Raw genomic sequence first — 26998 nt, forward strand, 5'->3', positions numbered from 1 at the left:
TCTGACTTGAGATGTCAAATTTGGATTTCTAGAACATTTTCTCAGTTAAATTCTTGATGACTTAACAACGTTTACTATCAGAATACAATTAGAAATCCTTGGCCAGGCACAGGAGCTCAAGCCTGTAATCCCAGCACTTTGGGAGGCCAAGGCAGACAGATCACCTGAGGTCAGGAGTTCGAGACCAGCCTGACCAACATGGAGAAACCCTGTCTCTACTAAAAATACAAACATTAGCCGGGCGTGGTGTTACTCAGGAGGCTGAGGCAGGAGAATCGCTTGAACCCGGGAGGTGGAGGTTGTGGTGAGCTGAGATCGCGCCATTGCACTCCAACCTGGGTAACGAGCAAAACTCCGTCTCAAAAACTCCGTCTCAAAAAAAAAAAATCCTTGATTACATTGTTAGTAAGGACTGTGTTACGATTATAAACACATTTATTGGTTGATGTCAAATTCACTATAATAGTAGAACTAAGTTTTTTATGTGAGTACTTTGCCTTACTGTCTATATGATGACATCTTTTTTGAGCAGCTAAATTTTAAATTGTATATACTTTATTTTGTGAATACTCCTTGAATGTGCTAAAGGTTTCTTTGTGTAGTTCTTCTATGCTATGCGAATATTTTAGTAAAAGTAGTTGATTTTTATTTCTTCAAGCATCTCGTTAACAGACAATACATATGGACCAAGTGTAGTGGCTCACGTCTGTAATCCCAGCCCTTTGGAGGCCAAGGTGGGCAGATCATTTGAGGCCAGGAGTTCAAGACCAGCCTGGCCAACATGGTGAAACCCCATCTCTACTAAAAAAATACAAAAATTAGCCAGGTGTGGTGATGCATGCCTGTAATCCCATCTACATGGGAGGCTGAGGCAGAAGAATAGCTTGAACCTGGGAGGTGGAGGTTGCAGTGAGCCGAGATTGCACCACTGCACTCCAGCCTGGGTGACAGAGTAAGACTCCGTCTCAAAAAAAAAAAAAAAAAAAGACAAACATATTTGTGCAATATGCTTAGCAGTTTATTTGAGATGATAAGAACATTCAAATCTGTTTTCCTGAAAAAATATGCATTATTAGTATAGAGTACACTATGAAACCGGAAAGCTACCAAGTGAATCCTCTAGAGGGTTAGATTACCTATCTAATAATAGGTTCATTGTGGAGGCTTACTCTTCATTTGTATGACTTTTCTGCTACTTTTTTTTTTTTAGGCGGAGTCTTGTTCTGTCACTCAGGCTGGAGTATAGTGGCGCAGTCTCGGCTCATTGCAACCTCTGCCTCCTGGATTCAAGTGATTCTCCTGCCTCAGGCTCCTGAGTAGCTGGGACTATAGGTGTGCATCACCACGCCCGGCTAATTTTTGTATTTTTAGTAGAGATGGGGTTTCATCATACTGGTCAGGCTGGTCTTGAACTCTGACCTCAAGTGATCAGCCTGGCTCGACCTCCCAAAGTAGTGGGATTACAGGGGTGAGCCACAGTACCCGGCCTACTTTTTTATAGTACACAAAGCTTCATATCAAGTGTGAGCACCTAATGTAATTAAGCAAAGAGAATACTAAATTTTCGTATTAACCTAAATTTGTAAACGATAAAAATATTGGCCGGGCGTGGTGGCGCATGCCTGTAATCCCAGCACTTTGGGAGGTCAAAGCCAGTGGATCACCTGAGGTCAGGAGTTCGAGACCAGCCTGACTAACAAAATGAAACCCTGTCCCTACTAAAAATACAAAAACTAGCTGGGTGTGGTGATACGCACTTATAAACCCAGCTACTTGGGAGGCTGAGGTACAAGAATCTCTTGAACCTGGGAGGTGGAGGTTGCAATGAGCTGAGATTGTGCCACTGCACTCCAGCCTGGGTGAGAGAGCAAGACTCCATCTCAAAAAAAAAAAAAAAAAAAAAAAATTGACACCGTGAACTTAAATCCATGAAGTATGTCAATTAAGTGATGATTTTAGGATTAACAGTGACATCAATATTTAAAACTAGTGAACTGTTCATTTTTTCATAAGATCAAGATAATATGCTGATCTGGATTTGTCTCATAAACCTTGTTAAAAGCAGTTTTTAATTCCATAAGTAGTGTATTTATCTTTTTTTATTTTATTTTTTGAGACGGAGTCTCACTCCTTTGTCACTCAGGCTGGAGTGCAGTGGTGTGATCTCGGCTCACTGCAACTTCCTCCTCCCAAGTTCAAGTGATTCTCCTGCCTCAGCCTTCCAAGTAGTTGGGACTACAGGCCTGCACCACCGCACCATCACACCCGACTAATTTTTGTATTTTTAGTAGAGACAGAGTTTCACCATTTTGGCCAGGTTGATCTCGAACTCCTGACCTCAGGTGATCCACCGGCCTTGGCCTCCCAAAGTGTTGGGATTAGAGGCATGAGCCACTGCGCCCAGCCAAATAGCATATTTATTATTTTATTTTGGGTTGACCTCATGAGAGCCACCTATATCTTATATGACAAAAATATTTACTTCTAGTTTATGTTACAGGTTATAGTATTATCTCTGCCTTTTTTTTGTATCAGGAACATGCTCATACAGTATGCTTTATGTAAAATAATTATCTGTATCCCTACAAGTATAATATTTTTGATGACTGGGCATAGTGGCTCACATCTGTAATCTCAGCATTTTGGGAGGCTAAGGCCAGAGGATTGCTTAAGGCCAGGAGTTTGAGCCAGCCTTTGCAATATAGTGAGACCCCAATTTTTGTCTATACAAAAAATTTAAAAAATTAACTGAGTATGGTGGTGCACACTGGTGGTATCAGCTACTGGGGAGGCTAAGGCAGGGGTTTGGCGGGGATTACTTGAGCCCAGTGGTTTGAGGCCACAGTGAGCTATGGTTGTGCCACTGCACTCCAACCTGCGTGACAGAGTGAGACCTTGCCTCAAAAAATAAATATTTTTGGTTTTCCTTAGCATCAATGTCTACAAGAAAATGCTAGGTTTCTTTTAAAAAATGCCTTATTCCTTGTTTTAAAAGTAAGAGATTAAATCAAGAATAACAGGATTCAGTAATCCCCCACTTCTCTCAGAGATAGATTGAGGGGAGTTGATAAAGGAACAAGGGAACTCCAGAGATGAGGACATAATAGTGGGTATAGTCATTATGGTAATAGCAAATGAGATACCCCTTCACCCAATTCCATAATATCAGTAGGGTCTTTTTGACGTCTGAGAATAAGTCCCTAGTTACCTGCCCTGAAAGATGTCATTATGTTTTTAAAACCAGATATGTATACATAGATAAATCATATGCTTGCCTTGATTTTGGGAAAATTTAAACCACTTTTTAAATCTTTGGTGCATTTTAAAAACATTTTATGAAACAGATGCAGACCTTGGATTCTGATTGTTGAGATACCATGTCAGTAATTGTATTAGTTTCCTATGGCTGTTATAGTAAACCACAAATTTAGTAGATTAAAACAATATAAACGTATCCTGTCACACTTCCTGAGTTCAGAGCTCAAAATCAGCTTTACTGGGCCAAAATACAATTCCTGGTTCCTTCTAGAGGCTCCAGGGAAGAATTCTTTCCTTGCTTCTTTTGGCTTCTGGTGGCTGCCAGCATTCTTTGCCAGCATAATAATTCAAGTCCCTACTTCCATCATCACATGGCTTTTCCTTCTGTGATGGTATTTCCTTCTGACTTCCTCTTACAAGGACACTTGTGATTACATCATTGGGCCCACTTGGGTAATCTCCCAATCTCAAAATCCTTAAGTACTTTTGCAAAGTCCCTTTTGCCATGCAAAGTAACATACAAGTTCCAGGGATTAGGATGTGGACATATTAGGGGCCTTTATTCAGTCTACACAGCAATCCTCTCAAATTCACTTTTTTTTTTCTTTTTTTAATACAGGGTTTTGCTGTGTCACCCATGCTGAAGTGCAGTGGCGTGGTCTTGGCTCACTGCAACCTCCACCTCCTGGGTTCAAGCGATTCTCCTGCTCAGTCTCCCGAGTAGCTGGGATTACAGCCACCATGCCTGGCTAATTTTTGTATTTTCAGTAGAGATGGGGTTTCATCGTATTGGCCAGGCTGGTCTCAAACTCCTGACCTCAAGTGATCCACTTGCCTCCGTCAAATTTACATTGTTAGGCTGGGCAGGCACGGTGGCTCATGCCTGTAATCCCAACACTTTGGGAGGCCGAGGCGGGTGGATCACTTGAGGTCAGGAGTTCGAGACCAGCCTGGTCAACATGGTGAAACCCCCTTCTCTGTTTAAAAAAACAAAACAAACAAAACACAAAAAATTAGTCGGGTGTGGTGGCATGTGCCTGTAATCCCAGCTACTCAGGAGGCAGAGGCAGGAGAATCGCTTGAACCTGGGAGACGGAGGTTGCAGTGAGCCATGATCGTGCCACTGCACTCCAGCCTGGATGACAGAGCGAGACTCCGTCTCAAAACAAAACAAAACAAAAAAACACAAATTTACATTGTTAATCTCATAGTTCATGCTATGGACTTAATTTTTACTCTATAGTGGGACTTTTCATTTCCTGCCTGTTATCCACTTCGTGTCTCCCAAACACATAGGCATCATTTAAGTCTCTGAAAAATTGAATTTGGGATCATTTTCTGCAGGTTACCATTTGCTACATCCTCCTTGTATTGATCCATTTGTATATAACTAAGTTCTTGGTATAATCTTTAAAAAAAATTTATTGTAAGAATTCTTAACATGAGATCCACTCTCAACAAATGTTTGTACAACGCATTATTGTTGACCATAGATATAATGTTGTACAGCAGATCTCTAGAGTTTATTCATCTTGTTTGACTTTTGTGTGCATTGATTAGTAACCTTTGATTCTATGTATTTGTCCATTTTATTTTATTTATTTTTGAGACAGAGTTTTGCTCTTGTCGCCTAGGCTGGAGTGCAGTGGCATAATCTTGGCTCACTGCAACCTCTGCCTCCCGAGTTCAAGTGATTCTCCTGCCTCAGCCTCCAGAGTAGCTGGGATTACGGGCATGTGCCACCACACCCACCTAATTTTTTATTTTTAGTAGAGACAGGCTTTCACCATGTTGGCCAGGCTGGTCTCGAACTCCTGACCGCAAGTGATCCACCTGCCTCAGCCTCCCAAAGTGCTGGGATTACAGGCATGAGCCACTGTGCCTGGCCGAATTTGACCATTTTAGATACTTCATCTAAGTGAATTCATACAGTATTTGTCTTTTTGTGATTGACTTATTTCACTTAGCATAATGTTCTCAAGGTCCATCTGTCTTGTAGCATATTGGAGAATTTCCTGTTTTGTTTTGTTTGTTTGTTTTTTGAGACAGGGTCCCATTCTGTCACCCAGGCTGGAGTGCAGTGGCAGTCACAGCTCATTGCAGCCTTGACCTCCTGGGCTCAAGCAATCCTCCCACCTCAGCCTCTTCAGCCTCAGCCTTCCCAGTAGCTGAGACCACAGCCTCGGCTAAGTTTTTAATTTTTTGTAAAGATGGGGTCTCACCATGTTGCCCAGGCTGGTCTTGGACTGCTAGGCTCAAGCGAACCTCCCACCTTGGCCTCCCAGAGTGCTGTGCTGGCATTACAGATGTGAGTCACCATGCCCAACAAAGAACTTCCTTTTTTAAAGGCTGAATAATATTATATTGTATGTATATATCACATTTCTTTCTTCATTGACAGATGAATAAAGCCAAACAACTTAAATGTTGTTTCTACACCTTGGCTATTGTGAATAGTCTGATATGAATATAGGAGTGTTAATATGTCTTCAAGATCCTGACTTCAGTTGTTTTGTATGCATACCCAGAAGTGGGATTATTAGAGCATATGGTAGTTATATAATTTTCTGAGGAACCTCCATTCTGTTTTCCACAGAGGCTTTGCATTCCCACCAACAGCACCCAAGGGTTCCAATTTCTCCACATCCTTCACAGAACTTTTGGTTTTTGATAACAACCATCCTGACAAGTGTGAGGTGATATCTTATTGTATTTTTTTCCTTTCCTAAATTTTTTTTATTTTAAATTTAATGTTAGAGACAAGTTCTCACTATGTTGCCCAGGCTGGTGTCAAACTCCTGAGCTCAAGTGATCCTCCCACCTCGGCCCCACAAAGTGCTGGGATTACAGGCATGAGCCACCGCACCCGGCCCTTACTGTGGTTTTGATTCACTGATGGCTAGACATTGAACATTTTTTCATATACCTGTTGGCTATTTGTATGTCTTCTTTGGAGAAAAGTCTATTCAAGTCTTTAGCCCATTTTTAAATTGGGCTGTTAGTTATTTTACTATTTAGTTGTAGGAGTTCCTTATATATTTTCGAGATTAACCTCTTATTAGAGATACGTTTGCAAATATCTTCTCCCATTCCCTAGGTTACCTTTTTCACTGTTGATTTTTTCATTTCCTGTGCAGGAACGTTTTAGTTTGAGATAATCCCACTTGTTTTTTGTTTTTATTGCCTGTATTTTGGTGTCATATGCATGAAATTGCCACGACCAATGTCATGAAGGTTTTCCCCTATGTTTTCTTGTAGGAACTGTGTGCTTTTCAGTCTTACTTTTAAATCTTTAATCCATTTTTAGTTGATTTTTGTGTATGGTGTAAGAAAAGAGTCCGATTTCAATCTTTTGCACATGGATATCCAGCTTTTCCAACACCGTGTATTGAAGAGACTACCTTTTCCCTTTTGTGGATTCTTGGCAACCTTGTTGAAGGTAAGTTAACTGCATATGCACAGATTTATTTCTGGACAATGTGATCTTTTAGTTGATGCATAAAACCACATTGCTGATGTGGTTCAGCGATGTTGCTTGCCAGTTTATGAAAGACAGAGTTCAGGAGAGATGGAAGAAAATGAGGTGGAAGAATGTTTTCGAAGTCTTTTTGTACATCGAAAAACAAAAGAGAGAGTTTAAAACTACAGATTCTTGGACTCCACCTTGGAAACTGCTTTGAGAATGGGAGGACCTGATTCTGGGTTTTTAAAGTTTCCCAGGTGACTCTGATATGCTACTAGTTCTGGAAATCACTGGAAAATTTAGGATATGAAGTTAAGTTTCATTTTAGCCAGATCCTATAATCCATCCCAAAAGTAAATGATGAGATTCTCTAGTTAGACCCAAAAGTGCTTCTTGGGGCCAGAGTTTAACATTGTAGTCATTGTCTGAGTTGTGGGAGTAGGTTAGAGTTTGGGAGCTGCGTGAAGTCTTTTCATGGACGAGAATATTCGGTATAGCAGCATATGGTACACTAAATAGTAGGGATGTTTGGGGACTTCTAAAACCCCTGATTTACTCCCAGGGCATATCTTAATCACTACTGTGATTTTGGTTGATTATAAAACAGCCCCTTCTCCTGTTTACAATTCTAAATTGAAAATAGGCCAGTCGTCAACTGGCTAAAATCCCATCTGCCTTTAGCTTTCACTAGCGATTTTGTAAGTATGCCAGAAACTTCACAATGTACCCATTCTTTCCCAGGGATTCCTACACTAACCTGATGATTTCTCTCTTTTTTTTTTTTTTTTTGAGATGGAGTTTCGCACTTGTTGCCCAGGTTGGAGTGCAATGAATGGTGCCATCTCGGCTCACCGCAACCTCCATCTCCTGGGTTCAAGTGATTCTCCTGCCTCAGCCTCCTGAGTAGCTGGGATTACAGGCATGCGCCACCATGCCTGGCTTATTTTTAGTAGAGATTGGGTTTCTCCATGTTGGTCAGCCTGGTCTCGAACTCGCGACCTCAGGTGATCCACCTGCCTTGGCCTCCCAAAGAGCTGGGATTACAAGAGTGAACCACCACACCCGGCCTTAACCTGATGATTTCTTCTTCTTTCTTTTTCTGAGATGGAGTCTCTCTCTGTCGCCCAGGCTGGAGTGCAGTGGCATGATCTTGGCTCACTTCAACCTCCGCCTCCTGGGTTCAAGCGATTCTCCTGCCTCAGCCTCCCGAGTAGCTGGGACTACAGGCACCCACCACCACGCCCGGCTAATTTTTGTATTTTTAGTAGAGACAGGGTTTCACCATATTGGTCAGGTTGGTCTTGAACTCCTGACCTTGTGATCTGCCCGCCTCAACCTCCCAAAGCGCTGGGATTATAGGTGTGAGCCACTGTGCCTGGCCAACCTGATGATTTCTTAAATTGGATCCAAATGTGCTTCTTTAGTCAGAATTGCACATTGCAATTGTTATCACTTGGTCCTTCTCTTATGCATCAAGTGATTTAATATAAAATATGAAATTTCAAATCATTACCCAGCAAAAATTCAGTCTGTTAATCTAGATCCAGTTGAGTGACTAAATCAAGAAATTGTGAACTTAGTGCAGTGCCATTCTATTTCATGAATGTAATATATTTGCATCTGTCTTGACAGGTAAGTAAATGAAGCACTTTTTTTGTTGTTGCTTTTGAGATGGAGTTTCACTCTTGTTGCCCAGACTGCAGTGCAATGGCATGATCTCGGCTCACTGCAACTTCTGCCTGCTGGGTTCAAGTGATTCTCCTGTCTCAGCCTCCCGAATAGCTGGGATTACAGGCATGCACCAACACGCCTGGCTAATTTTTTGTATTTTTAGTAGAGACGGAGTTTATCCATGTTGGTCAGGCTGGTCTCGAACTCCCAACCTCAGGTGATCCACCTGCTTCGGCCTCCCAAAGTGCTGGGATTCCAGGCGTGAACCACCACACCCAGCCTGTAAATGAAGCACTTTAAAGATTGTATTCATCATCTTGGAAGCAAATTAGAAAACAAATTTTAGATAACAGCTATGTAAACAGCACAGCCTTCTAGAAGCTAGAACTGAGACTACTGGAGAAGAAATTTGATGTTTGTGACTTTGAAAGGAAAGGAGTACGTTATGAATAAGTGCATCTTTATAAGTTTTTAATTTCTAAGGAAATTTGGAATGTCTTACAATTTACAGTTTTTTTGTTTGTTTGTTTAATTATTTATTTTGAGACAGCATCTTGCTCTGTTGCCCAGGTTGGAAGGAGTGGCATGGTCTCAGTGCACTGCAACCTCCACCTCAGCCTCCTCAGTAGCTGGGGCTACAGGCACACGCCACCACGCCACGCTAATTTTTTGTATTTTTAGTAAAGATGGGGTTTCACCATATTGGCCGGGGTGATCTGGAACTCCTGAGCTCAAGTGATCCTCCCGCCTCGGCCTCTCGAGTGCTGGGATTACAGGCATGAGCCACTGCACCTGGCCTTAATTATTAATAATTAGTCTAATCTTATTATACTGTATGAATGTCTCCTAGGGTGAGGCTAGTTAGGTTTGTAGGCTTCTATTTTTGTTAGGTTTTATAAGTAATAGTGGTCTCAGTAAACATATAGCTTTATCCTTTTAGGCATCTGATATAATTGAGTTAAGAGACAATATATTCCCTTGTTCTGAGCCTCCTTTGAGGTGTTAATTTAATATTGGATTTAAAATCATATTTAACTCATTTATGTTTTAATCTTTTTTTAAAATTATACTTTAAGTTTGAGGGTACATGTGCACAACATGCAGGTTTGTTACATATGTATACATGTGCCATGTTGGTTTGCTGCACCCATTAATTCATCATTTACATTAGGTATATCTCCTAATGCTATCCCTCCCCCATCCTCCACCCCACAACAGGCCCTGGGGTGTGATGTTCCCTGCCCTGTGTCCAAGTGTTCTCATTGTTCAATTCCCACCTATGAGTGAGAACATGTGGTGTTTGGTTTTCTGTCCTTGCGATAGTTTGCTCGGAATGATGATTTCCAGCTTCATCCCTGTCCCTACAAAGGACATGAACTCATCCTTTTTTATGGCTGCATAGTATTCCATGGTGTATATGTGCCACATTTTCTTAATCCAGTCTATCACTGATGGACATTTGGGTTGGTTCCAAGTCTTTGCTATTGTGAATAGTGCCGCAATAAACATACATGTGCATGGGTCTTTATAGTAGCATGATTTATAATCCTTTGGGTATATACCCAGTAATGGGATCACTGGGTCAAATGGTATTTCTAGTTCTAGATCGCCACACTGTCTTCCACAATGGTTGAACTAGTTTACACTCTCACCAACAGTGTAAAAGCGTCCCTGTTTCTCCACATCCTCTCCAGCACCTGTTGTTTCCTGCCTTTTTAATGATTGCCATTCTAACTGGTGTGAGATGGTATCTCATTGTGGTTTTGATTTGCATTTCTCTGATGGCCAGTGATGATGAACATTTTTTCATGTGTCTGTTGGCTGCATAAATGTCTTCTTTTGAAAAGTGTCTGTTCTTTGCCCACTTTTTGATGGGATTGTTTGATTTTTTCTTGTAAATTTGTAAGTTCTTTGTTGATTCTGGATATTAGCCCTTTGTCAGATGGGTAGATTACAAAAATTTTCTCCCATTCTGTAGGTTGCCTGTTCACTCTGATGGTAGTTTCATTTGCTGTGCAGAAGCTCTTTAGTTTAATTAGATCCCATTTGTCAATTTTGGCTTTTGTTGCCATTGCTTTTGGTGTTTTAGTCATGAAGTCCTTGCCCATGCCTATGTCCTGAATGGTATTGCCTAGGTTTTCTTCTAGGGTTTTTATGGTTTTAGGTCTAATATTTAAGTCTTTAATCCACCTTAAATTAATTTTTGTATAAGGTGTTAGGAAGGGATCCAGTTTCAGCATTCTACATATGGCTAGCAAGTTTTCCCAGCACCACTTATTAAATAGGGAATCTTTTTCCCATTTCTTGTTTTCATCAGGTTTGTCAAAGATCAGATGGTTGTAGATGGGTGGTGTTATTTCTGAGGGCTCTGTTCTGTTCCATTGGTTTATATATCTGTTTTGGTACCAGTACCATGCTGTTTTGGTTACTGTAGCCTTGTAGTATAGTTGAAGTCAGGTAGCGTGATGCCTCCAGCTTTGTTCTTTTTGCTTAGGATTGTCTTGGCAATGCAGACTCTTTTTTGGTTCCATATGAAATTTAAAGTAGTTTTTTCTTATTCTGTGGAGCAAGTCATTGGTAGCTTGATGGGGATGGCATTGAATCTATAAATTACCTTGGGCAGTATGGCCATTTTCACCGTATTGATTCTTCCTATCCATGAGCATGGAATATTCTTCCATTTGTTTGTGTACTCTTTTATTTCGCTGAGCAGTGGTTTGTAGTTCTCCTTGAAGAGGTCCTTCCCATCCCTTGTAAGTTGGATTCCTAGGTATTTTATTCTCTTTGTAGCAATTGTGAATGGGAGTTCACTCATGATTTGGCTCTTTGTTTGTCTGTTATTGGTGTATAGGAATGCTTGTGATTTTTGCACATTGATTTTGTATCCTGAGACTTTTCTGAAGTTGCTTATCAGCTTAAGGAGATTTTGGGCTGAGACAATGGGGTTTTCTAAATATACAATCATGTCATCTGCAAACAGGGACAATTTGACTTCCTCTTTTCCTAATTGAATACCCTTTATTTCTTTCTCCTGCCTGATTGCCCTGGCCAGAACTTCCAACACTATGTTGAATAGGAGTGCTGAGAGAGGGCATCCCTGTCTTGCGCCAGTTTTCAAACGAAATGCTTCCAGTTTTTGCCCATTCAGTATGATATTGGCTGTGTGTTTGTCATAAATAACTTATTATTTTGAGATACGTCCCATCAATACCTAGTTTATTGAGAGTTTTTAGAATGAAGAGCTGTTGAATTTTGTCTAAGGCCTTTTCTGCATGTATTGAGATAATCATGTGGTTTTTGTTTTGTTTACGTGATGGATTACGTTTATTGATTTGCATATGTTGAACCAGCCTTGCATCCCAGGATGAAGCCAACTTGATCTTCGTGGATAAGATTTTTGATGTGCTGCTGGATTTGGTTTGCCAGTATTTTATTGAGGATTTTTGCATCGATGTTCATCAGGGATATTGGTCTAAAATTCTCTTTTTTTGTTGTGTCTCTGCCTGGCTTTGGTATCAGGATGATGCTGGCCCCATAAAATGAGTTAGGGAGGATTCCCTCTTTTTCTATTGATTGGAATAGTTTCAGAAGGAATAGTATCAGCTCCTCTTTGTACCTCTGGTAGAATTCGGCTGTGAGTTGTCTGGTCCTGGACTTTTTTTGGTTGGTAGGCTATTAATTATTGCCTCAATTTCTGAGCCTGTTATTGGTCTATTCATGGATTCAACTTCTTCCTGGTTTAGTCTTGGGAGGGTGTATGTGTCCAGGAATTTATCCATTTCTTCTAGATTTTCTAGTTTATTTGCATGGAGGTGTTTATAGTATTCTCTGATGGTAGTTTGTATTTCTGTGGGATTCTTGGAGATATCCCCTTTATCATTTTTTATTGTATCTATTTGATTCTTCTCTCTTTTCTTCTTTATTAGTCTTGCTAGCAGTCTATCTATTTTGTTGATCTTTTCAAAAAACCTGCTCCTGGATTCATTGATTTTTTGAAGGTTTTTTTGTGTCACTGTCTCCTTCAGTTCTGCTCTAATCTTAGTTATTTCTGGCCTTCTGCTAGCTTTTGAATTTGTTTGATCTTGCTTCTCTAGTTCTTTTAATTATGATGTTAGGGTGTCAATTTTAGATCTTTCCTTCTTTCTCTTGTGGGCATTTAGTGCTGTAAATTTCCCTCTACACAATGCTTTAAATGTGTCCCAGAGATTCTTGTATGTTGTGTCTTTGTTCTCATTAGTTTCAAAGAACATCTTTATTTCTGCCTTCATTTTGTTATTTACCCAGTAGTGATTCAGGAGCAGGTTGTTCAGTTTCCATATAGTTGTGTGGTTTTGAGTGATTCCTTAATCCTGAGTTCTAATTTGATTAAACTGTGGTCTGAGAGACAGTTTGTTGTGATTTCTGTTCTTTTACATTTGCTGAGGAGTGTTTTACTTCCAACTATGTGGTCAGTTTTGGAATAAGTGTGATGTGGTGCTGAGAAGAATGTATATTCTGTTGATTTGGGGTGGAGAGTTCTGTAGATGTCTATTAGGTCCGCTTGGTGTAGAGCTGAGTTTAAGTCCTGGATATCCTTGTTAACATTCTGTCTCGTTGATCTGTCTAATACTGACAGTGGGGTGTTAAAGTCTCCCATTATTATTGTGTGGGAGTCTAAGTCTCTTTGTAGGTCTCTAAGGACTTGCTTTATGAGTCTGGGTGCTCCTATATTGGGTGCATGTATATTTAGTATAGTTAGCTCTTCTTGTTGCATTGATCCCTTTACCGTTATGTAATTTCCTTCTTCGTCTTTTTTGATCTTTGTTGGTTTAAAGTCTGTTTTATCAGAGACTAGGATTGCAACCCCTGCTTTTTTTTGTTTCCCATTTGCTTGGTAGATCTTCCTCCGTCCCTTTGAGTCTATGTGTGTCTCTGCACGTGAGATGGGTGTCCTGAATACAGCACACTGATGGGTCTTAACTGTTTATCCAATTTGCCAGTCTGTGTCTTTTAATTGGGGCATTTAGCCCATTTACATTTAAGTTTAATATTGTTATGAGTGAATTTGACCTTTTTTTTTTTTGAGATGGTTTCTCGCTCTGTTGCCATGCTGGAGTGCAGTGGCATAATCTCGGCTCACCGCAACCTCTGCCTCCCAGGTTCAAGTGATTCTCCTGCCTCAGCCTCCTGAGTAGCTGGGACTACAGGCACATGCCACCATGCCCAGCTAATTTTTGTATTTTTTAGTAGGGACGGAGTTTCACCATGTTGGCCAGGATGGTCTTGATCTCTTGACCTTGTGATCCACCCTTCTTGGCCTCCCAAAGTGCTGGGATTACAGGCATGAGCCACTGCGCCTGGTTGAATTTGATCTTGTCATTATGATGTTAGCTGGTTATAAATTGACTGAGACCTGGCCGGGCGTGGTGGCTCATACCTGTAATCCTAGCACGGAAATAAAAAAAATGTGTACCCCAAATATCTGAAACAGGTCTCAGTCAATTTATTTATTTATTTATTTATTTATTTATTTATTTATTTATTTATTTATTTTATTTATTTTTGAGATAGTTTCGCTCTGTAGCGCAGGCTGGAGTGCAATGGTGGGATCTCGGCTCATTGCAACATCTGCCTCCTGAGTTCAAGTGATTCTACTACCTCAGCCTCTTGAGTAGCTGGGATTAAAGGCATGCACAACCATGCCTGGCTAATTTTTGTATTTTTAATAGAGACACAGTTTCACCATGTTGTCCAGGCTGGTCTTGACCTCCTGACCTCAAGGGATCCGCCTCCCTCGGCCTCCCAAAGTACTAGGATTACAGGTGTGAGCCACTGCGCCCGGCCAGGTCTCAGTCAATTTATAAAGTGTATTTTGCCAAGGTTAAACACTTGCCCGTGACCCAGCCTCAGGAGGTCCTAATGACATGTGCCCAAGGTGGTGGGGGCACTGCTTGGTTTTAAACATTTTAGGGAGACATATCAATCAATATATGTAAGATGTACATTGTTTCGGTGTGGAAAGGTGGGACAGGGGAGAGGGCTTCCAGGTCATAGGTGGATAAGAGGCAAACAGTTGCATTGTTGTTTGTTTGTTTTTTGTTTGTTTTGAGATGTAGTCTTGCTCTGTTGCCCAGGCTGGAGTGCAGTGGCATGATTTCAGCTCACTGCAACCTCTGCCTCCTGGGCTCAAGTGATTCTCCTGCCTCAGCTTCCCGAGCAGCTGGGACTACAGGCGCGTGCCACCACACCTGGCTAATTTTTTGTATTTTTAGTAGAGATGGGGTTCCACCATGTTGGTCAGGATGGTCTCTATCTCCTGACTTCGTGATCCACCCGCCTTGGCCTCCCAAAGTGCTGGGATTACAGGCGTGAGCCACCGCTCCTGGCCTAATTTTTGTGTTTTTAGTAGAGATGGGGTTACACCATATTGGTCAGGCTGGTCTGGAACTCCTGACCTCAGGGGATCCACCCACCTCGGCCTCCTAAAGTGCTGGGATTACAGGTCTGAGCCACTGCGCCTGGCCTAACAGTTACATTATTTTGAGTTTTTGATTAGCCTTTCACTGAATGCATGATTTATAGGAATAGTCACTAAAGCCTTAGTCTGGTTTAGTGAAATAAGGCAAAGGAAGCAATCAGATATGCATTTGTCTCACAGGAGCAGAGGGATGACTTCGAATTCAGCCTGTCCTTTGTCCACAGTGAATTTCGTTGTGGGCAAATCATGAGGGAGGTATGTAGCTTTTAAAGATCTTTGTAGCTAACTTATTTAGGAATAGAATGGGATGCAGGTTTGCCCCAGGCAGTTCCCAGCTTGACTTTTCTCTTTGGCTTAGTGATTTGGGGGAGATTTATTTTCCTTTCACAAAATCATTACTCAGGTACAATTAGAATGGAGCATGAAAAAAGGCAAAGATGAGTGGCTTAGAAATGTAGTAGTGGTGGTGAAAGGGAGGCCAAGTAGAGGAAAACTGTTATAGAGTTCTCTCTTTTTTTTTTCTCTCTAACATCCCCATGGACACCAGGCAAGGAATAGATTTCTTTTAATGCAAATGTTCTGTGGCCTGCAGAAGAATTTTTCATCCTTGTGAGTTCTCTATTGCTAGCCCCCTCCCAATACCTGTGGCACCTTCTATCTACCAACAAGAAGCCCTCTGTGCTCCCTGATCTTAGTCCTGACACAGCTATCTGCTGTTCTGCACACTCAGATCCTCTGCCCTGAACTTCCCCACTTCTTAAAATCGGACAATTTTAAGACGATTAAGACACACAGCCAGGCAATGTGGCTCACTCCTGTAATCCTAGCACTTTGGGAGGCCAAGGCGGGAGGATCACTTGAGCTCAGGAGTTCGAGACCAGCCTGGGCAACATGGCGAAACCCCGTCTCTACCGAAAATACAAAAATTAGCTGGGCATGGTGGCGTGCACCTGTGGTCCCAGCTACTTGGGAGGCTGAGGTGGGAGGATTGCTTGAGCCCAGGGAAGTCGAGGCTGCAGTGAGCCATGATTGTGCCACTGCACTCCAGTTTGGGTGACAGAGGGAGACTCTGTCCCCCCCACCAAAAAAAATTGAACAGTGTTTTGGTAATTGGTTTTTAAGAATTGAGCACTTGGCTGGGTGCGGTGGCTCACACCTGCAATCCCAGCACTTTGGGAGGCCGAGGCGGGTGGATCACGAGGTCAGGAGTTCTAGACCAGCCTGGCCAACATGGCGAAACCTCGTCTCTATTAAAATACAAAAATTAGCTGGGTGTGGTGGCGCATGCCTGTAATCCCAGGTACTCGGGAGGCTGAAGCAGGAGAATCACTTGACGGGAGGTTGCAGTGAGCTGAGATCGTGCCATTGCACTCTAGCCTGGGTGACAAGAGCAAGACTCTGTCTCAAAACAAAACAAAGAATTGAGCTCTTGTTGGTCACTTGGTTTATAATTGGCCATGGTGTCTCATCAATACAAGCTGAGTATCCCTTATCTGAAATGCTTGGGACCAGGAGTATTTTGGATTTTAGATTTTTTTAAAATTTGGAATGTCTGCATATAGATAATGAGATCATCTTGGGGGTGGGACCCATGTCTACACACAAAATTAATTTATGTTTCATATACACGTTATATAGATAGCCTGAAGATAATTTTATAAAATATTTAAAGAATTTTGTGCATGAAACAAAGTTTGTGGTAAGTACTTATATGTGGAATTTTCCACTTGTGACACCATGTTGCTCAAAAAGTTTTGGAGGGAGCATTGTGGATTTTGGATTAGGGGTGCTCTCAACCTTTATCACATAGTCTCTGGAATTCCTTTGAATTGAGAAAAGTTAAATCTACAAATTGTTTTCTAAATTAATGGTATTTTTGTGACTGTGACAGGGAATACTGTTGGTATATGTTATTCTATATAGCCATGTAATTTAAAATTTTAGTTTTACAGTTTTCATATTTTAGAGCCAACGTATATATTTTTTACAACTCTCAATTCTTTTTTTGGGGGGCCCCTAAAAAATTCGTAGGTCTTCATGTGTAAAAATGATTAGTTCATAATTTTACAACACTGTTGGGGCTCAGAAAATGATACCTTAAAGTCTGGGGCCTTGGCATGCTGAGTTTTTTTTTTTTTTTTTTTTTTTTTTTTTAGACAGAGTCTCACTCTGTTGCCCAGGCTGGTATGGAGAAGCGCATTCTTGGCTCACTGCAACCTCTGCCTCCTGGGTTCAAATGAAAAATATCATTTACTCAGGGAAACCTTCCCTGACTTTGAGTATAGTAGGTTCTTCTGTACGTGCTCCTGGCAAAATTTGCTTCCCTATACGAGTATTTCCATCAATAACATATGACATAATTATTTGTATAATCATTCACTTACTATTTTTCTCCTCTTGTAGCCTATTGATTCCATAAGGGCAAGACTGTGTCTGGCAGAGCATCTGACTGAGAGCCAATAAACATTTGTTACATAAGTGAATGGATGAGAAAGTAAACCTGAATCCTATCACAGGGATTCTATTTCAGGATGAGGCCTTTATTCAGACCCTGAGCACTGAAAACTAAAAAGCATTCTTTTTTTTTTTTTTCCTCACTCTGTTGCCCAGGCTGGAGTGCAGTGGTATAATCTTGGCTCACTGCACCCACCACCTTCTGGACTCAAGCTATTCTCCTGCATCAGCCTCCCGGAGTAGCTGGGATTACAGGTGCCCGCCACTACATCCAGCTAATTTTTGTATTTTCAGTAGAGATGGGGTTTCACCATGTTGGCCAGGCTGGTCTCAAACTCCTGACCTCAAGTGATCTGCCCACCTCAGCCTCCCAAAGTGCTGGGATTACAGGCGTGAGCCACCACATCCAGCCAAAAGCATTCTTAAGATATCTCTTCCTCCTCTGTCTTTTATTGAAGACATGTGCCATTTGTGGCATTTGTGCCTGTAGTGATAGCAGCATGGTCTTCTGCAGATACTTTCACAGCATGGTTTGTTCTTGGCTGCTTAGCATCCAGTCTTGGCCCTTTGGAGACCCTATGAACTACCTAATATACCTGGCAAAGTAGCAATGAATCTTTTTACTAACCACATGGAAATAAATGTCTGTGGATATTATATTCTAATTTTAAAGATGCCTTGTATTTATTCTATTGCTTCCCCAAACATAATCTTGTTCTCTCTATGAAAAAGAACTTCTTTGCAAACTTAAAACCAGACCTTAAAAAAAAATAGTTTCAATTCATTGAGCCCCTAACCAGATGTCAGGAACTGTGTTAAACACATTCCCACATTATCTCATTTTATCCCCAAACAGTAACATTTGTTATCATCCCCAATTCATATACAAGTAAGTCAAGTTTCCAAGTAGCTGTGCAGTGTCCATAGGATTAAGTAGCAGGGTCAGGATGAGAACTGAGTCCTGGCTCCAAAGCTCAGCTTCCTCTTTCTGCTATGCTGCCTCTTACGGTCCTGAACACTGCTGCTACCCATCTTTGGAAACCTCCCTTCTTTTTAATTTTATTTATTTATTTATTTATTTATTTATTTTTAAGAGATGAGGGTCTTACTGTGTCGCCCTGTTGCTACCCATCTCTGGAAACCTCCCTTCTTTTTAATATTTATTTATAAATAATATTTATAAATTTATAAATAATATTTATTATTTATTTATTTATTTTTAAGAGATAAGGGTCTTACTATGTTGCCCAGGTTGGCCTTGAACTCCTGGGCTTAAGCAATCCTTCTGCCTCAGCCTCTCGAGTAGCTAGGACTACAGGCATGTGCCACCACACCCAGTTAATTTTTAAAAATTGTTTTGTAGAGGTGGAGTCTCACTAGGTTGCCCAAGCTGGACTCGAACTCCTGGCCCCGAGTGATCCTTCTGCCTTGGCCTCCCGAAGTGTTGGGATTACCCCACTGTTGCTAATAGGATGTTTTGCTGCAGAGAAGTTTTAAATGTTTTTGTAGTCTTAGTATTTACACAGTCTTTTCCTTTATGGCTTCTGGGTTTTGAATTATGCTCTAAATATTTACTCATTTATTATTTTGGTTTAAAATCTTTTTATTTTTGTTTATTTATTTATTTATTTAGAGATGGAGTCTCATTCTGTCGCCCAGGCTGGAGTACAGTGGCTCAATCACGGCTCACTGCAACCTCCGACTCCCTTGTTCAAGCGATTCTCCTGCCTCAGCCTCCTGAGTAGCTGGGATTACAGACATGTGCCACCATGCCTACCTAATTTTTGTAATTTTAGTAGAGACGCGGTTTCACCATGTTGGCCAGGATGGTCTTGATCTCCTGACCTCATGATTCGCCTGCCTCAGCCTCCCAAAGTGCTGGGATTACAGGCGCAAGCCACCGCGCCCGGCTCAGTTTAAAAAACAATTTTTTTTTTTTGAGACAGTCTTGGTCTGTTGCCCTTTTTCTATTGCTGCTGCACAAATTAAAAACATTCTTTTTAATTTAAAAATTTTTTTAGAGTTGGTGTCTCACCCTGTTGCCCAGGCTGGAGTGCAGTGATGTGATCACAGCTCACTGAAGCCTTGAACTCGGGCTCAAGCGATTCTTCCACCTCAGCCTGTCAAGTAGCTGAGACTGCAGGTACGTGCCACCATACCTGGCTAAATTTTGTTTTGAGATGGAGTTTTGCCCTTGTCACCCAGTCTGGAATGTAATGGAGTGATCTCGGCTCCCTGCAACCTCTGCCTCCTGGGTTCAAGCGATTCTCCTGTTTCAGCCTCCTGAGTAGCTGAGGCACGCACTACCACGCCTGGCTAATTTTTGTATTTTTAGTAGAGACGGGGTTTCACCATGTTGGCCAGGCTGGTCTCGATTTCCTGACCTCAGGTGATCTGCCTGTCTTGGCCTCCTAAAGTGCTGGGATTACAGGCGTGAGCCACTGTGCCTGGGCTTTATACTGGGCTAATTTTTAAATTTTTTGTAGAGACTGGGTCTTGCCATATTGCCTAGACTGGTCTCCAACTCCTGACCTCAAGTGATACCCCTGTCTCGGCCTCCTGAGTTGCTTGGATTACAGGTGTGAACCATCATGTCCAGCTATTTCGTATTTTTATATCTTTTTTTTCACTTAAATCTAATTCATTTGGAGGATATTTTGGAATAAGGAGTGACCCTCATTCATTTTAACTTGGGTTCATGGAAGTAGCTCTTCACGTGAAGACGTGGGAAGAAAGAGAGAAACATACACAGAATGTCAGGCTGCAGCTCTATGGTAAAGCTGGAAATTTTGAAAAATGGAATCCTAACTAATTAGCATTTAAAGGGCCTTAAAAAAGGAAGAAAAATCTTGAGACATATGGTTTCCTAGAAGAACAAATTCAAAAGGATGACATGTGGTTAAGGAACTAATGGCTACAGAAAAAATATGAAATGTTAAAACCCACTTTTCGTATGTGTGGATGAAATTACAGTTCTGACCTGGGAAAGAAAAAGGAAATGTAAATAAAAAGCCCAGATCTGGTGTGTTTCAATTTTATGTTAATTACTGAAATTAAAAAACATGCTCTGCTTTGAGACATAAAAATCATTTTATCATATCTCTTACAATGATGTGAGTGGTTCTCTTTTTGAAACTTTAACATGTTGAAAATAACTCTTCCTGTGGATTTAGTATGTCCGTTAAGGCATAAAGAAAATTATAAGCGTGGTGTTTTGTAGGTTTTTGCATAGCCAACAAAATAAATTCTTCCATTAGAAAGCCAGGAGGCCAGGCGCAGTGGCTCGCGCCTGTAATCCTAACACTTTACAAGCCCAAGGCGGAAGGATTGCTTGAGCCCAGGAGCTGGAGACCAACCTGGGCAACATAGCAGGACACCATCTCTACAAAAAATAAAAAAATTGGCCAAGCATTGTGGCGTGCACCTGTGGTCCTGGCTACTTGGGAGGCTGATGTGGGAGGATCACTTGAATCCAGGCTGTTAAGGCTGCAGTGAACCATGATTGCGCAATTGCACTCCAGCCTGGGTGCTGGGTGACAGAGGAAGACCTTGTCTAAAAAAAAAAAAAAAGCAAGCCAGGACCCGACCCAGATGCCCATTTAGGTGGTTCTTGGCCAGCCCAAGCCAGGGACCAGGCCTCCTCATGACTCATGGACAACGATGATTAGAGGGAGGACATGACAAACCCTTGATTGAAACTTGTATAATTGATTGAAACTTTCTTTCCATGCAGGCAAGTCTTCTTATTCCCCTAGCTGTTTTATTTAGTGATTCCATTTTTGATGAGAAAATAAGAATAACTCGATTTCCATTTTGTATTTTTTTTTTTCATTGATATTTTTTGCCTTAGTGCACCCTTTGGAACTTCTTTTGCAGCAATTGAGATAATGTTTTGCAGGGAAATGACTCAATAGGTAAAAGAAGTGTCAACCTAAAAATAATCAGAAGGGTCAGAAGCTAGTTGAAAGAGAGTGTATGCAAGTGCAAAGTTTGAGGATGGCTGCCCAGGAAGCACAGGTTCCAAAGAATGGACATCAGTGTTCCGAAGTGTAGAAGTTTGGGATTGTTTATACAGGCAAAGTTTTGGGAAGCTTAACAGAATTTCAACATCTTTTTATGTAAGGCTTGATGCATAGTTACAAGTTACAATGATCTGATTAGTTGAGGTGGTCTTTTTCTTTCAGGAAACATTGAGGATGTAACATTCATGCTGAGGCTGTAAAAGTCACGGGGTCTTTTGTGCATTCTGGTCTGAGATAGATACAGGACCATGTAGGAGGCAGTTAATGTATAACAAATATCAGTGATTGGAAGGGTAGGATGTCTGGTCTCTGCTCTCTCTTAGTCACTCACTTAATAGAACAAGAACTATTTAAGAGAGTAAATCTACAATCTAAGAAGCAGAAGTTGCAAACATGCTATGTGACTCAGTCTCCAAGGCTTACTTTCCCCTTGGCATAATACATTTAGGGGTCTTGAAAATTTATTTATTTTTTTCAGAAGTGAAAAGAAAAGCATTCTTGACCTTGCATGGTGGTTCATACCTGCAATCTCAGCACTTTGGGATGCTGAGGTGGGTGGATCACTTGAGCCCAGGAGTTTGAGGCCAGCGTTGGCAACATGGTGAAACCCCATCTCTACTAAAAATACAAAAATTAGCCAGGTGCGGTGGCGCATGCCTGTAATCCCATAATCCCAGCTACTTGAGGGGCTGAGGTGGGAGGATCACTTGAGCCCGGGAGGTCGAGGCTGTGAGCCATGTTCACACCACTGCGCTCTGGCCTAAAAAAAAAAAAAAAGGCATTCTTATATTACTAGAACTGATTTTCCTTTGAAGTGGCTGTCTAGATATAGCAACAATAACAACTAAAGTGACAGATGCTGCATTTGCGCAATTATGAAATAGATACTGCTACCATCCCCATTTTACAGATAAAGTAAATCTCAAAGAGGTTAAGCAACTTGTCCAAGATCTCACATCAAAGACAAGGACAACTGGTCTACCATCACCTCGGAAGGATGTTCTTAGATGGTGATCTCCTTTTTCATTTGTTCCTATGTCTCTTTTTCCTATTTCCCAAATGTGAGCTTTCCTTCACTCTTTTCCTTTTACTGTTACGGAATGACCAATCACATTGTCCTTGAATTTCTCCCTAATCAACCAACAGTATTGGCAATCTCACTGTGTGGCCTGATGGTTTGTGAGCGAGCTGGAAGTAGACATGAAAAGAGTGTTGATATATAGACAGTTTTAGCATTGATATATAGAGTTTGGTAGCAGTCAGGTAGATTAATCAGTACTTTGCATTATCTACTGGATTCTCTCTCTAGCTTGAATGATTCCTAATTAAATGCTTGGAACAGAGAAGAACAAAGGAGAGATACTCTATGGAGTTGGAGCATCAAAGTACTTCTCAATGATCAGGGGACTTGGAATCAAGCCACATTCTGAGTTCTAGTTTCCCCACTTCAAATCTATGCATCATTAGTGATGTACTTACACTTTTCTGGGCCTGTTTCCTCATCTGTGAACTGGGATAAAGTCAACGTTAGCTGACTGTTTTGAGGATGTAACTGCTTGTGCAAAAGCTCATGACCTCGTATTTGGTAAATAGTAGACACTCAATAGTTTGTCTCCTTACTTCCTTTAGGACTTGTCTTTTTTTTTTTTTTTTTTTGAGATGGAGTCTCACTCTGTCACCCAGGCTGGAATGTAGTGGCACAGTCTCAGCTCACTGCAACCTCCGCCTCCTGGGTTCAAATGATTCTCCTGCCTCAGCCTCCTGACTAGCTGGGACTACAGACATGTGCCACCATGCCCAGCTAATTTCTGTATTTTTAGTAGAGATGGGGTTTCACCATGTTGGCCAGGATGGTCTTGATCTCTTGACCTCGTGATCTGCCTGCCTCATCCTCCCAAAGTGCTGGGATTACAGGCGTGAGCCACTGCGCTGGGCCTTGACATCTTTTTATTCTGCAAGTTTTACAGGATTTAGTACAAATATTTTATAGCATACTTATTTATTTATTTATTTTTTGGGATGGAGTCTCACTCTGTGGCCCAGGCTGGAGTGCAGTGGCGTGATCTCGGCTCACTGCAACCTCTGCCTCCCAGTTTCAAGTGATGCCCTTGCCTCAGCCTCCCAAGTAGCTGGGACTACAGGTGCATGCCGCCACACCTGGCTAATTTTTTGTATTTTTAGTAGAGATGGAGTTTCACCTTGTTAGCCAGGATGGTCTCGATCTCTTGACTTCGTGATCCGCCCGCCTTGGCCTCCCACAGTGCTGGGATTACAGGCGTGAGCCACCACACCTGGCCTATTTATTTTTTATTTTACTTTATGTTACATGCACAGAACGTGCAGGTTTGTTACATAGGCATACATGTGCCATGGTGGGTTTGCTGCACTTATCAATCAACCTATCATCTAGGTTTTAAGCCCCACATGCATTAGGTATTTGTCCTAATGCTCTCCCTCCCCCTTCCCCCACCCCCTGACAGGCTCTGGTGTGTGATGTTCCCCTCTCTGTTTCCATGTGTTCTCATTGTTCAACTCCCACTTATGAGTGAGAACATGGCGGTGTTTGGTTGTCTATTCCTGTGTTAGTTTGTTGAGGATGATGATTTCCAGCTTCATCCATGTCCCTGCAAAGACATGAACTCATTGTTTTTTATGGCTGCAAGCATTTTTAATATCCTTAACGGTCCTTCTAACATGGTGTAATAAACAGGATCCTTAACCAAATTGGTGAAGATAAGCCTTATCTATGATACCATGTGTCTGTCCCTAAATGAGACCCAGGACCAAGACCTTCTAGGTCATGAGTTTGCTTTTTCTTTAAAGCAAATCTGATTGAAGGTCATTATTTGTAGTAAATATGTTGATATGGTTTGCATCTGTGTCTCTGCCCAAATCTCATGTTGAATTGTAATCCCCAATGTTGGAGGTGGGGCCGGGTGGGAGGTGATTGATCATGGGGGAGGTTTCTAATGGTTTGGCATCATCCCTTGGTGCTGTTCTCATGATAGTGAGTGAGTGAATTAGCATGAGATGTGGTTGTTGTTGTTGTTTTTTGAGATGGAGTCTTGCTCTGTCACCCAGGCTGGAGTGCAGTGGTTCGATCTTGGCTCACTGCAACCTCCGGCTCCTGGGTTCAAGTGATTCTCCTGCCTCAGCCTCCTGAGTAGCTGGGACTACAGGTGCCCACCACCACGCCCAGCTAATTTTTGTATTTTTAGTAGAGACAGGGTTTCACCATATTGGCCAGGCTGGTCTCAAACTCCTGACCTTGTGATCCCCCTGCCTCAGCCTCCCAAAGTGTTGGGATTACAGGTGAGAGCCACCGCACCCGGCCGAGATGTGGTTGTTTTGAAAGTGTGTAGCACCACCCCACCTGCTCCTGCTCCAGCCATGTAAGAGATGCCTACTTCCCCTTTGCCATCTGCCATGATTGAAGGTTTCCTGACGCTTCCCCAGAAGCTGAGCAGATGCCAGCCCATACTTCTTGTATAGCCTGCAGAACTGTGAGCTAATTAAGCCCCCTTTCTTTATTAATTACCTAGTCTCAGGTATTTCTTTATACGAATGCAAAAACAGACTAATACACATGTGTTATGTTTTCTGACTGACTGGTGACTTTTAAATATGTGTGCCATGTTTGGGGAATCTTGAGCCTGATGAGTTCTGCTTACTCAGAACCCAAAATACTCATATTCTGCGTATTCTGCATTCTGCAGAACGAAAATACTCCCAAGCTAGAGCTCAGGCTCCATCATGCAATACTCAGGTCCACAAGTGAGGCATGAGAGTAAGAAAGCTGCACAAAGGACAGCCATTTTGCTGGCCAGGGTGGCAGCAGAAACATTTGAGTTTTGAGTGTTCGGGGTGTGTGGTCCTGCAAAGGAGCTGCAGTTTTAGACTGAACAGCTGGATTCTTGGCAGCTGTGCTTGGTGCAACCAACAGGCTTGTTCTCTTGTGTAGGTGTGCACATTGTTCCTGGAAGCTTAGCATTGAGCTTGGTTACCTAGCTCTTCCAACAATTCTGTGAATTCCTCAATAAATATTTTTTAAATTAAGGTATAATTTACGTATAGCAAAATATACCTATCTTAAGTGTACAGAGTTCGATGAGTTTTGGCAATTGTATATACCACTGTTCACTTTCAACCAAATAGATAGGACATTTCTATCACCCCAGAAAGTTTCCCTGAGTGCCTTTGCAGTCAACCAGCTCCCACCCCCAACCCCCACAACCACAAGCAGTCACTATTCTGATTTCCGTCACTATTGTTTTACTTTCCCAAATCTGTAAATTTATGTCTCTTATCAAATTTGGGAAGTTTTCAGCCATTAGTTCTTCAAGTGCTTTCTCCAGTCCTTTCACCATAACTCTAACGGTATGAATATTAGATCTTCTTTTGTTAACTTCTAATGGTGCAAGGTCCTGAGGGTCTGTTGGTTTTTTTTGTTTGTTTGTTTTGTTTTTTGAGATGGAGTTTCGCTCTTGTTGCCCAGGCTGGAGTGCAGTGGCGCAATCTCAGCTAACCTCAACGTCCGCCTCCTGGGTTCAAGCGATTCTCCTGCCTCAGCCTCCCAAGTAGCTGGGATTACAGGCATGCGCCACCACCCGCCCAGCTAATTTTGTATTTTTAGTAGAGAAGGTGTTTCTCCATGTTGGTCAGGCTGGTCTCAAACTCCTGACCTCAGGTGATCCGCCCACCTTGGCCTCCCAAAGTGCTGGGATAACAAGTGTGAGCCACCACGCCCGGCCCAGTTGGTTGGTTTTTTGGAAGCAGCCTATTTGTTCTTCGTTGTACAGACTGGGTGATTTCTATATTGTTCTATCTCCTAGTTCATAGATTTCTTTTGTCCCCTCCATTCTGCTGTTGAACTTATCCACTGAGATTTTTATTTTGGTTATTGTATTTTTCAGTTCTAAAATTTCTACTTGGTTCTTCTGTTTCTCTGCTGAGGTTTTCTCTCTTTTAATTTGTTTCATAATTATTTATTGAAGCATTTTTATCATAAGTACTTTAAAATTTTTAAAAGATAAGTCTAACATCTCTGCCATCTCAGTCGGTGTTGGCATCTCTTTATCGTCTTTATTCATTTAGTTTGGCATCTTCCTGGTTATTGGCATGAGTAATTTTCTATCGAAACCTGGGCATTTTCATATTACTTATGAGACTCTGGGTCTTATTTATGCCTTTTGTGTTACTTGGCTTTTTCTGACTCCACTCCAGCAGGGGAATGGGGCCCACTGCCTAGTTACTACCAAGTGGGGGTGGAAGACCCGTCTTCCCACTCAACATCTGCTGACAGTCTTCCCACTCAACATCTCCCTTAGGGAAAAGGAGGACGGTTCCTCCCTACTATAGGCAGAAGTGGGCATGCTAGCTCTCTGTCATCTCCATTGACACCTCAGTGGTAGTGGCAAGAATCAAAGTCCTGACTCTCCATTAAGCCTCCTTTGACATTACCCCCGTGGAGAGAAGAGGGGTGCTTCATTACTCTGGTGGGGGTGAAAGTTCAACCTCCCTGCACGATCTCCACTGACACTGTGGCATGAGGGTTGGGGGGCTTGCTACTGTCTAGCAAGGATGAAAGTCCCAGCTCCTTACTCATCCCTCTCTGTTACCATCTTGGTGGGGTGTTAGGGCCCCTTGTTATAGTGTCCTGAGGGTGGAACACTA

Source organism: Gorilla gorilla, chromosome 11 (assembly GCF_029281585.2).
Source record: "Gorilla gorilla gorilla isolate KB3781 chromosome 11, NHGRI_mGorGor1-v2.1_pri, whole genome shotgun sequence".
NCBI classification, from domain to species: domain Eukaryota; kingdom Metazoa; phylum Chordata; class Mammalia; order Primates; family Hominidae; genus Gorilla; species Gorilla gorilla.